The 13,843-nt window shown below is 39.2% G+C and overlaps 1 pseudogene; it reads right to left on the reverse strand.

Annotated features, from left to right (window-relative positions):
• Positions 1-389: 389 nt before the first annotated feature.
• LOC114220904 (etoposide-induced protein 2.4 homolog) lies at positions 390-1,511 on the reverse strand (annotated as a pseudogene).
• Positions 1,512-13,843: the final 12,332 nt, after the last annotated feature.

Raw genomic sequence — 13,843 nt, forward strand, 5'->3', positions numbered from 1 at the left:
AAGTGCTTTTCATGAATTTGCTGGTCTTTGATTGTTTTTTAACTCAAAATAATCTTCATGCCAAAGTGGCCCATCTTGGGGCCACCTGCCTTGGTCCTTACAAAAGAAAAACAACAAAAATAACAAATGTATAAAATGTAACAGACAGAATTATAAAATCCATTCATCCAGTGGTGATGGGGGGTAGGAAGAGGAGGTGGGAACATAAATGGCAGTGGGAGAAAATGAACGTATCAAATCAGTCACCACACAGGGGCTGGCAAATGTTAGAAAAGTGCTGGGGAAAATCCTGGGGCCCTTTCAGGCTGGGGGGTTGGTTGTTAAAAATCCACATATGGGTGTCAGGTAGATCGTGCCTTATATTTCCCAGAGACAAAAACCCCAATTCTTCAGAAAGAAGGGAATATGCAGAGGGCCCCAGGGAAAATTGGGGCAAGGAGAACTGCGAGAAGAGTTGCCCCAGTGGTCCTTCCAATCCCACCCCTCCCCTCTGGCCCCTCTGGACACAGGTGGTAAGGGGTAGGGTGTGCAGGTGGGCAGCAGCCTGCAGTTAATGGGAGACCAATGCAGTGAAGAAAACTGCTCTGAGGAGAATCAGTGCTAAGGGCAGACTGCAGGTAGGTGGTCTTGTGGAAGAGTCTTTGCTTAAGAAGACCACCAAGAAGAGGTGCATGGGCTCTTTGCCATGCATTGGGTTGACATGAGTAAAGGAAAGAGGATAGAGAAAAGGCAGCCATTGATAATGTATGGGGACGGCATTCCTGTGAGGAGACCCAAGACAGACCACATCCAAGCTAGTAAGGCCAATTACTTACTGACTGACAGTGACAGGTGTATTTTGATTCCTTTATTAAACTAGGATATTCAAAGCAGTTTATTGAGTAGACAGGGACATAGGCAGAAGACTCACCAGTTGACCAGCAAGATGGGTGGGAAAGAGACTCACAGCATCCCCTGGATGAAGAAGAGAGTCAGCAGCAAACTGCTGAAGAGCGTGTGAGCAATTGTTTTGTTGATACTAGGGAATGGGGGAAGCTTCCTCCCTGATACCTCAAATGTCAGATCCACTATATCTTGAAACCAAATGGCACTGGCAACTTTGCTAAGCACAGACAGGGAGTACCCAAAGAACACTGGAAATTGATGTGAGAAAGAATTCCAGCCAAGACCAAACATCTCCAAGTAGCCATGGATCACCCATAAGTTGTGCTATTACTGACTGAAGCTCAGGAATAAACACTTGATGAAACAAGTGGAGAACATACCAGAATACTCTACCATTCCAAGCACAACACTGGAAAATTCCAGTAAAGATACATGGCTCATTCTTCTGATTCTGCACTATACCTGCTTTCTTCACTGTGCCAAGACACTACTTGCCTTTCTCTGTTCCTCTCTTTTTTCCTGGATTCGGGCATCTAGCTTTGAGATGGTACAAATAGCCCAGACCAGATGGAGACTTTGATTCCCTTGGCAAGGTCCTGGAGAAAGGTTTTGATGCTGTCAGCCATCTCTTCATCACCCACACTATTGACTACACAGAAGAGAGGGAAGAGTCCCCCAGCCTCTCATCATGAAGGACATGGCAGCCTTGTCACTGGGACTCCAGCCCCAGCCTGGACCCTCACCCACTGCAGGACGCTCACTTTCTCCCCACCTACTTGCTTCTCCTGTCAGCACGTTCCCAGGACCACACTCCTTTTTCCTGATGGAGTGGCCTGGGTTTGGTCATTGGACTTCCTTCCTTTTCTATCTATAGTGGATCTGCTAGTGATCACACAGAGTAACCCCCAATGGTATCCTCAGCCGCTCCTCTCTCCTAAAAGCCAGAAAATACACAGATAACTGCCTACTCAGCATCTCCATCTGACTACTTAATGGATACCTCAGAATTAACAAGTTGACAATGAGATTTCCTCCAACAACTTCTTCTCCCACAGACTCCCATCTCAGTTGAGGATATCTCCACCCTTCCCATTTCTCAGCTTAAAAATGCAGGAGACACACTTGGCATCTTCTTTTATTCTCACATACTACATCTGATACATCAGGACATACTGCTGATTCTAGCTTTCAAATATTCCTGAACTTCAACTTCTACTTCTGCTAGAGTGACTGGGACCAGATTTATCCCTCTCCTACAAATAACTAGAACACTGGCCAAACTATGTAAAACAATCGTTTCAAAACACTGGAAACCAGGCAGCACAGGACTGTGATCGCTTAGAGGAGAGAAACAAATGAGGTGAGCCTACAGCTGACAGTGACTTCTGCCTGGAGACATATGTCCTGACCACAGAACAAGGAGGGGAATCCCAAGCGGAACACGGCCATCTTGCTGATTTGAAGAGACAGATGGGAGTTCAGACAGGTGGGTGTGCCTGAAATAATGAGGGCAAATCACCAGACAAGAGGGAACTACACAGAAAAAGTGGTCCAGAAATTTGCAAATGTGTCCTCCTGAACCTTTGGTGGAGTATTAATCTACAAATGTGAAAGGTGAAATTCTACAAGTCCATGCAAAGAACAACTGCTGGGAGCTATGAGGTGAACAATTCCTATAGTTCACATTGTTATTTGAATTGTGTCCAAGCAGAGTACAAAGAACTTATTGAAAACTTGAAGAAATCAGTAAACTTATTAGAAGGGCTAAATTAATTCTAGAGATAAAGATATCCTAGGACTACCCTAACAAAGTTTTAAAATAATCCCCTACCCCCGAAGTATCAACATAATCCCGGGAAAACTTAATTATTGCCCCCAAAGAAAACTAACATTTTTAAAGTAAAATAACAAAATCTAAACACTCAGCAATGTAACATATGCAATGTCTGGCGTCCAATTAAAAAATACTAGACATTCAAATAATTAGCAAATTATGACCCATAAGAAGTAGGAGAATGAGTCGGAAATGATAGAAATGGTAGAATCAGGCAAGAACTTCAAAACAGCATTATACGTCTTATAAATGTGCTGAAGGATTTATACTAAAACACCAATATAGTAAGGACATATGTGTCTGTTTGTGTAAATGAAACTTGTAGAAATGACAAATGGAATGTATTAAATAAAATACTGGATGAAATAAACAGAATCAACATTGCAGGAGGAAAAAAAACAAAACAGTAAATCTGAAAGAACGGAAATAGAAACTATCTATCATTAAGTTCACAAGGAAAAAAAAAATATGTTTCTGACCACAGCAGGATTTAACTGTATAGAAATCAGTAACCAAACATTTGGAAATTAAGGAACACTTAGTTAATAATCCTTAGAGCAACGAAGAAATCACAAGGCAAATTGGAAAATACTTTTATTTAAATAAAGAAGAAAAAACAATGTAACAAAGCTGTGGGGTCCTGCCAAAGCAGTGATTAAAGGGAAATTTGTAGCTTTATTTTTTTAAAGATATATTTATTTATTTGAGAGAGAGAGAGAGAGAGTGCAAATGGGAGGAGAGGCAGAGGGAGAAGGAGAGGGAATCCCAAGCAGACTTCCCAGTGAGCAGGGAGCCCTACGAGGGGCTTGATCTCATGACCCAGAGGTCATGACCTGAGCCAAAATCAAGAGTCGGACACTTAACTGACTGTGCCATCCAGGTACCCCAGAAATTTGTAGCTTTAAATGCTGATATTTAAAAAGACTCAAATAAATGATCAAAGCCAGGAATTGGTAAACTTTTAAAGTAAATGATTAACTAGTAAACATTTTGGGCTTTGTGGATCATAGATGGTCTCTGTTGACTGCTGCATGTTTTTTACAACCCTTTAAAATATAAAAAAGATTTTTAGTTCAGAGGCTGTACAAAAATGGGCTATGGATTATAATTTGCCAACCTCTGATCTAAGCTATTGCCTTAAGAAACCAGAAAAAAATGAGCAAATCAAACTTAAGGAGGAAAAGGAGGAAAATGAATAATCAGTGACATATAAAAGCAAAAAAGAAAATCAGTAAAATAAAAACTAGTTATCTGAAATGATCAATAAAATTATAAACCTCCAACCAACAAGAAAGGAAAAGAGAAGACTCAAATTATTATACCTAGAAGGAAAAGATTTTACTTTAGATCCTACAGACATTAAAAAGATAATAAAGAAATCTTACAAATAACTTTTTGTCAATATATTCTATAGCTTAGATGAAAAGTACATAATTTTTTGAAAGGTACAAGGCACTAAATCTTACTCACTTATGAAAAAATAGTAACCTGAATAGCCCTTACTATTAAAGAAATTAAATTGAAAACTATCAACATTTTTGTACACACACAAAAAGACTCCTGCCCAGATGACTTTGTTGATGAATTCTACCAAACATTTGAGAAGGTAATAATACCAATCCTGTTCAAACCTCCATAAAACAGAACAGAAATGAATACTTCCAAAATTATTTTATGGAGGTAATATTACACTGATACCAAAATCAGAAAAAGGCACTATAAGAAAAGAAAACTGTAGATCAGTAGCCTCCATGGACATAGATGTAAAAATCTTTAACAAAATTCTAGTAAATAGAACCCAAATTCTAGTAAATAGAACCCAGCAATATACATAAGCAATGTTTCATTATAAAGTGAGGTTTATTTCAGGAATACAAAAACTGCTTAATATTCAAATATCGAACAAGATAAATCATCATTTCAGCAGGCTAAAATGGGAAAACCATATAGCTATTTCAATAAATGCATAAAAAGCATTTGACAGACTTCAACACCCTTTCATAATAACACAGGTGCACGCGCGCGTGCGCACACACACACACACGCACACTGGAAGAAAAGTAATTACAAAGCATAACTGCTGAAAGACATATGTTCAGTTTATATAAAGCAGTTTTACAATTTGATAATTGGAAGACAATTCAATTTTAAAAAGTAATGTACAAAGATTTCACTAAAGGATATATATAAATAAACCCATGAGAAAATACTCACTGTCAGTAGTTGTCATGGAAATGCAAATTACAACCACAATATCACTGCATATTCACTACAGTGACCCACTAAAAATACCAAGTACTGGGGATAATGTGAGTGACTGAAACACTTACACAGTGCTGGTGGAAAGGTAAAGTTACTTTTGGAGAACAGATTGACAGTTTTGTATTAAACAGACTTTCCATATAATCCAGTAATTCTACATCTAGAGAACTGGAAACATATATCCACACAAAGAACGTGTATAAAAATGTTCATAGACACTTATTCATGATAGCCAAAAATTGGAAATGATCCAAACATCCATTATTCACAACTGCTGAATGAATAAATGGATTGTGGTAAATCCATGAATTCAAATTCTACTCGGCAATAAAAAGAATAAATTATGGATACATGCAATGATGTAGACAAATGTCGAAGATATTGTTCTGTGTAAAAGAATCCAGACAGGAAAGGTTTTGGACTGCATGATTCCATTTATAGGTCATTCTATAAAGAGCAAAGCCAAAGGGACAGAAAACATATCAGCAGTTATCCGGAGTTAGGGGTGCAAGAAAGTGAGAGTTGACTGGAATGGCTATAGAAAACTTCTCAATTTCTAAATATGTTCTATACCTCAATTGTGGTGGAGGTTAAATGTATACATTTATCAAAAGTCATCAAGCACACCTGAAAAAGGTGAATTTTATTGCCTGTAAATTGTATCTCAATCAACCTGACTTAAATATACACACACACACATGCACACATACACCTTAAATTGCCTTATTCCATTCATAAAAATTGAAATGGAGATGCCTGTGTGGCTCAGTCGGTTAAGCATCAGGTCATGATCCCAGGGTCCTGGTATCGAATTCCACGTTGGGCTCCTTGCTAAGCAAGGAGCCTGCATCTTCCTCTGCCTGCCGCTCCCTCTGCTTGAGCTCTCTCTCTCTCTCTCTCTGTCTCAAATAAAAAAAAAATTGAGATGTATTATAGGTGTAATGATGAAAGTTGAAACCATGCAGCTTCTAGAAGAAAGCATACGGAACATCCTAGCCTCAGAGTAGGCAAATATTACTTATACTTAATCAAAATGCTCTAATATTGGAATAATTAATAAGTTGGACTTCATAAAAATTTAAAAATTGTAGTTACTAAAATATGCCACCAAGATAATAAATATATAAGCCACTGACTCTGAAATATATTCATAATGCTTGTATCTGATAAAGAATTCATGTCCCATCTATAAGTTAACAAGACAATAATCCAACAAAATAATTGACAAAAGACATGAAGAGATGCTTCACCAAAGAATAATATTCAATTAAGCTTATTACTACAGATATTATTATTATTTATTTGTTGATTTTAAGGGACTGGATCATTTGCTAAGTATTTTCATGTGACACCTCATGTATGTTTCATAGTAAATTGATGGTGACAAATATTATTCTTTTTTCACAAGTAAGAAAAATAGAACTCAGAGAGACTAAGGAATATTCTCAAGGCCATCTAGACTCAAGACTTGATTCCAACTTCATCTTCTTGCTGTATCTGCATCTGTACCCTATACTCTGCTTTCTCTTTGGTCACGATGGACAGATGATATTTAAGTCCAGCCTACTCCATGTAGCTCCTCCAATTTCCATTCTTCCTTCCATACACCCATTTTATTAAATCATTCTTAGCAGGTGCATATACAATATATTTTTATTCTCCTACCAGATATGGAATCAATGGAGATAGCCTAATGGAAGCAAAAATTTCATCATTACTGAAAATCCATTGTAGATTGAGTTTTAAACTGTTGCCCCAAGTACTCGCTAACACACTTGCTACCACTTCAGTTTAGACTTTTGGGAAATCTTCCCAAAGGGAAGTTCAGGCTTAGAGCCTTCTCTAGGATTCTGCCTCATCCTGATCTGATACAGAGAGGAAGAAGGAAAAAGACAGTTTTCCAGTGCTCTCAGACTTTTGATAGATTGACTCCATCAACTTAAGAAACAGGACCAATGGATTTTACCCATGGATTGGTTAACTCCCTTCTCCACTGTGAGGAGCAAAGAATAAGTTGTAGGGCAAGAGGCTAAAAGCGTCACTCCAGTGGAGGTCTCTCTGCATGGAAATGTGAAACCAGGGAGAGGATGTTCTCTTTACTCCCACCACCAACACAGCACGCTGTAGTGTTTCCCATGAGAAAATTTCTAATGCATGCTTATATCCCCTGCGGTTGTAAAACAACTAACCCATTTCTCATGCTTCCCTTCCAACAATATGCTCCTGTGAAAAGGGCATACTTCTTCACAGCAGGCAAGTAACTTTGGCTTAAAGTTTGATGCCAAAGTCAAATTTTTACACATCCAATTGCTTTAGATATAGTCCAAATAAGTATACTTTTATCCCTTTAGAGCCTGCCTGCTTTGCATACCCTTCAAAACAGTACCCAAGATCTGCTAGCCATACATAAGCCTCACTCCAGAGTCATAGAAGACCCCATCCTCTGCTGCCCCTCAGAGCTCTCTGACACAGACTCCCCATCTTGCTGTGGAGCACCATTGCCCAGATACATAAGACCCCTCTCCCCTGTGGAGCTCCCTTGTTTTCTCCCCTTCTGGGTGATGACTCTACACTGATGTTCAGGAAGGTCTCCTCCAGGAGAGACTTCCCTTCTCATGCAATCTGGTCCAAACACCTCTAATAAAGTTTGTGTATATTAGTGCTTCTTGTGGGTCTGCCATTTACTTTATGGGCATTGAAATTCCCTTGAAACCCTCTATGTCCTCTTTCCCTGGTCCTTCCTCTTCTGTCCATGATGGAGTGCCCCAGGCTCTGTTTTTCAACACTCCTCCCTAACTTTATTTTTTTTTCCCCTAGGTAGCTTTTATTTAAATCCAAGTATTTAACTATCTCCTATTGGCTGATCATTCTCAAATTCATATCTTAAGCACTCATTTCTCTCAAAAGTCCCAGATAACTGCTTCCTCCACAGTGCCATGCAAATGTCTAATGGATATTGCAAATGAGACATGTCTAAATGGAACTCTTGACTCTTTCTCTCTCTCCCAGAAATCCTGTCCCTCCCCATCGCATCTAATGGCATTACCACTGAGTTGCTCATGTCAGAGAGGAAAGAATCTCACTGATTCCTTCTTTCCTCTACTCACCCAGCTAGACTGAATTTATCAGCCAGTCCTGCATCCAAACTGTATAAATTCTATATTGACCAGTGTCGCCTCCACTTGCTCACATCCATGCTAGCCCAACCCAATGTTCTCTTTTACTTACATTGCTGATTCTCCTTGTTTTCACTCCCCACCAACATTTTTTTTTTGCACTGCAGTGGGAATTTTTAAAAATGTAAATAGGTAGGGGTGCCTGGGTGGCTCAGTCATTAAGCGTCTGCCTTCGGCTCAGATCATGATCCAAGGGTCCTGGGATCAAGCCCCACATCAGTCTCCCTGCTCCGTGAGAGGCCTGTTTCTCCCTCCCCCACTCCCCCTGCTTGTGTCCCCTCTCTTGCTGTGTCTGTCTCTGTCAAATAAATAAAATCTTTTTTAAAAAAATGTAAATAAGTCACAGCAGTCCTTTACTTAAAAAGACTCCATGATTTTCTTTTACCCATAGGCTAAGATCCACATCTTTGCCATGACTTACCAGGTCTTGCTAGCCACTTAAATATTATCTTATATCACTGTCTCCTGAATTTAGAACTCTTTTGCCAGACTTTTCTTTCTGTTGCTGGAACACAGGGGGCTTGTTCCCACTTCATGGCCTTTCTCTTTCTGATCTCTTTACCTAGAATACTCTTTGCCCAAATACTCATATGACTAGATCCTGTTCACCATTTACACTCAAATGTCACTTTTTTCAAAGAGGCATTTCTAAAACACCCAACCATTGCTCTCTTTTGCAATTGTCTTACTTCTCTTTCTTTGCACCAATCATCAGCTCTGAGCTCATTTTATGTATTTGTCTACTTGTTCATTTGCTGCCTTCCTCTGCCTCGATGTGAACTCCATGGAAGGTGGACCCTGCCTGTCCTTACTGTCCCCATGTCCTCAGTGCCTAGAGCAGGGGAGTCAGAAAATATTGGCTAAAGAGATACTTAATTGAAGAAGCCCACCCTCTTACTAACTACACTAAATTGACTTAGATAGAACATTGTGTTTGTTTCCTAGAGCTGCTACAACAAACTATCACAGATGGTGTGGCTTAAAACAAAAGGAATTGATTGTCTCATGGTTCTGGAAGTTAGAAGTCTGAAATCAAAGTGTCAGCAGGGCCATGCTGCCTCTAGAACCCATAGGGGAAGAATCTCTTCTTGCTTCTTCCAGCTCCTGGTGACCCCAGGTGGTCCCTGGCTTGTGGCAGCATAACTCCAATCTTTACCTGGTTTTCCTGTCTTCACACGGTCCCCACTCTGTGCTTGTCTCTGTGTCCAAGTTTCCCCTTCTTTATAAGGACAACAGTCATAGTGGATTAAGGCTCACCCTAATGACCTCATTTTAACTTAGCTACCTCTGTAAAGATTCTGTTTCCAATTCAGGTCACATTTTTAAAAAGATTTTATTTATTTATTAGAGAGAGAGAGAGAGAATGAGCAGGGAGAGGGGCAGAGGGAGAGGGAGAAGGAGAAGCAGACTCCCCGCTGAGCTGGGAGTCAGACTCGGGACTCCATCCCAGGACCCTGGGATCATGACCTGAACTGAAGGCAGATGCTTAACCCACTGAGTCACGCAGGCGCCCTTAAATCAGGTCACATTTTGAGGCACTGGGGATTAGAACTTCAAATTGATTTTATGAGAGAAACAATTCAGCCCAGCTATTATGTCTGAATTCTTATTAGACACACAGAGAATGTTTACTTTCTCAACTGCTTCCTGGTAGCAGGAGTTTGGAAATCAAATGCAAATAAAAACGAGACTCCAGAACCAAGATAGTGTGGCTAACTAACCAGCTCCTTTCCTATCCCTTTGTTCTTTGTTTTTAAGTCAGATTTCTGAAACTCCCTGCAAAGGCCTGAAATATTTTGTAAATAATACGTTCTGCTTCTTTAATTAAGCTGTGTCCCAATGAGAAGATTTTCTATAACTCAAAACTGTTTATCCATTTCCAGTGCTTAGCAATGCCTCCTAAAGACATCCATCAGACAGGCAGTCTTTTTCATGACATTTATGACTGGGAACCATCTGATTTTTAATTACACAGTAATTGCTATTGTATAAGCTTTAAGATGCTCTGTAATTTGGAAATCTTATTTTAAACTTAAAAAAAGAACATTATCTTTTCTTTTTCTAAATTCAAGTCAGTATTTGGAAAAAGAGCCAAATGAAATCTTTTAGTGCCTAAAATGTGATCATAGTCATTCTACATTTTTGAAAATCATTTTTGTTTGGGTAGATGTTCTACTATAATTGGTTCAGAAAGCATTTTACAGACAGCAGAATTCGAAGTCTGTAGGGATGGGATACAGAAGCTCATTAAAACCATTTTTCTGCCTTCAGGCACTGTTACTCTTGTTGAAACCCCTGACCGTGACTTAGATTCTTAAGGTCAAAATGCAAAATCAAACTGTGTGGTTAATGAACAAAGCTGAATTCTAAGAGCTTTGTTTTTTGGCATGTTGAGAAGAATGCTACCCTTGGCATGACTCTGTGGTTGTGACACTATTTGCCTTAAAATAATAAAGACTTTGGCAATGGGGCTTGAAACTACTCTTCTTAGAAGAAGCATCCTTATGTTACTTCCTTCAAATAGGTTCCCTCTGATTGTTAAGGAGGGAAAGCAAACAACAAAAGATTTCAGAAATATATTACTTATTTTGTGTTGTAAAAGTAGTCCTTAGGCATGTAATTGTGCCTTTATATAACACTTTGCAACTTGCAAATCATTTTGATCTACACCATCGTTCCTTTGGTCCTTACTTCTTTCCTTGTGAGATTGGCAGGAGAACTTTATCATGCCCAGTTTTCAAGGGAGGCCTCTTTGGCTCATAGAGACTAAACATAGTTTTGACAAGAATCAGGGTTAAAACTCAATTCCTGGAGTTGTTCTATTGTTATCTTCTTCAAGTAAATATCAATAAAATTCAGTTTTGTTATCTGTAAAATGAGGAAGTGTACTCAACTTGCAGGGTGGCTGAAATGAATGAGATGTATCTGCAGGATCTAAACATTACTTGCTATCAAAAAGGTACTTAACAAATATTGGTTTGTTACAAATGGATGAATGAAAAGATAAATATTAAGCACTTGGCCCAGTGTCCAGCACAGAGTAAATACTGATAAATATTAGCTATTAAGATTTAAGTACAAATGATGAACTATTTATAAACAGAGTGTGGAGGTGTTCTTTCTTTCCAGTGTTGTTTATAAATTTTCTTTGAAGATAAAAAAATTTATTTTATTTTATTTGGTAAGCAGTGTGACTTAATTAAGTTGACTGCTATTTATTTCAATCATTTTGGCTTTTTCCCCACCAAGGAAGTAAGCGAATGTAGATCCTTTCGTCATTTCATATTTAGTGGATGCATCCTACAGGCCAGACACCTTGCCAGAAAGTGGGGAGACAGGAACTACATTTGCTGTGGCAATTAGGCAGGATTTGATTACTAAAGAACACTCCCAGAGCTCAAACCAGCCAGGTTTACAAATATTCAGTTTATTGTAGAGAGAGGATCCAACATAGCAACAGCAGTAACGTGTAGATATACATCACAGCCAGAGGTGACCTTGCAACAAGGAGTTTGGAGAGTGAGAAAGAGTGTGTGCCAGTTGCCATCTCCTGTAGGGTCATCCCAGGACATGCTTTTTCTCTCTCAACCAGGAACCCCCTGGATGTACACAGAACACCTCAGACCAGGGATCCAAAGATGGTGTCTCATCAGGGCTCCATCTCCCCTGCTGGGTAGGTAGGGATGTTCTTGCTATACAACCAGCCCTCAGTGGTGGAGCCTTCTGGAATGTCACTGAGACTCACTTTTATCAATAAACAATGCTGACAATCTAGTACACACCACTTTCCTCAGACTCACGGTCACAGAACAACATTATTCATCAGTAGATTTCACTTTGACTAGGGGTCAGTGCAATAGAGACAAAATTCTTACTTCAGTAAAACACCTCATGCCACATTCAGGGCTAGTGGAATGAACCCTCCTGCAGAGTGCAAATCCCTGACCTATGCTCAAGACCTTCTTAGGACAAAAAAATCACAATTACTGCTTGTTTGATGGTGATTGTGAGCCTTGCAATAGTGTATAATCAGATAGACAATCAAAACTCATAGGTTCTAAACACTTAAAACAAAATAGGCAGAGAGGGGTTGGTATGGCTTTAAACAGGCAGCCACATCATCCAATAATTGCGGTGTAGTCTTCCTCAAGTTCTTGTACTCACTTTGGGATTATTTTCCATTTCTGATCTATAGCTTTCTGTCCTTGATGGGGTGATTTTAAGAATCATAGTGAATTTATCATAATCAAGGGTAAATCTTCAGGAGACTTCCTCTCTGGGGGGATAGCACCCTGAGGGGACTGTGATTGATTGACCAGCACATTCAACCATCAGCATCAGTAGTCACAAGTTTTATCAGCTCCTATGATATTACTTTTACCTATGATTTTCATATTGTCCAGTGTAGCAGTTTCATGGGGCACTCTCAATACATGGTTATTTTATCAATCAGAATTCATTATAGCATAATTTTTTCATTGCTCTTAACAAAATCTACCATTTTCCATACACTATATGTGATTTCCCAGAGGACTATGGGTTAGATACTGTATCTCTGTTGTTTGAACATTCCAGCCTTTTTGAGGATTACAGTCAAATTCCTTTCCTGAGGTTAATGGACAGTAGTTCTCAGTCAGAAGCATCCTACACAGGACTCATCTATATTTCACAAGAAACACTCTTGTCTTGTTTAAATTGTGTTCAATATCCATGAGTTGCACTGCAGGGATAGAATGGTTAGCACCCAGTTGTAGCGAATAGAGAGATCCATTAGAGAGAACACATTCTCAAGTGATGATATCCTTAGACCAGGTGGCTCATACATCCCCTAGCCACCTGGCCTCCCGCACCTGCAAGGGTGAAGAAGTGCTTCAGTGTTGGTGAGCACCACTAGCTTCAGCCACAGGGAATCAGAAGAGGTGAGGCTAGCCAGTGGTCACAGATAAACCCCAAATCTCAGGGGCTTGCTGCAGTAAAGGTGTTTTTTTTCTGGCTCACATTCACTATCAGATGCAGCTCAAGTGGCCCCTGGCTCTTCTCCAAGAGGTGACTCAGGGACCCAGGGAGCTCCCATATTTCAACTCCCGTCAACCCAGTGGAGAACATTGGTTATTTAGTGAGCATGGGTGGTCTCTTTCATAGTACTTAATGATGTATACCAGGCTCAAGGTTAAAGGGGGCAAAAGTATGAAAGTTGAACTTCTTGTGAATTATCAGCAAATCAAAATTTATTCCTCCCATTCTTATTTTAAATTGCTAAGTGGAAAACATAACTCTATAGTTGATACCACACAGTTAAAGAAAGAAACATAAAGAACTCCCCGTGTCTCACTGATTGATACCCCAAGTCTAGTATAGCACAAAGCTGCCAAAAATGTATATTTAAAAACAAGTGTTTTTTCATTTACTTTTGAATTAAAAAAGCTTTGCAACCCTGTAATAGAAGGGCATTATATGGAAAAAATAAAATCATTTCAATGAAAAGCCTTTTATGTCTTATTCTATGCAGTTGAACACAGAAGAGAGTAAAACTCTGCATTATCTTTCTTCATCAGATGTCATTCATTGCAGCTGCCAACTACAATCAATATTTTCCTGCATTTAAGAAAATATTTTTAGGTGTAAATTCCCAACCTTTTAAATATTCTATTGTGTCTCCTTTCTTTTTTAAAGTTGTGTCAACTTG

Source organism: Eumetopias jubatus, unplaced genomic scaffold, assembly GCF_037043125.1.
Source record: "Eumetopias jubatus isolate StellerSeaLion01/CBP00866 unplaced genomic scaffold, mEumJub1_p1.0 scaffold_4, whole genome shotgun sequence".
Classification (NCBI taxonomy): Eukaryota; Metazoa; Chordata; class Mammalia; order Carnivora; family Otariidae; genus Eumetopias; species Eumetopias jubatus.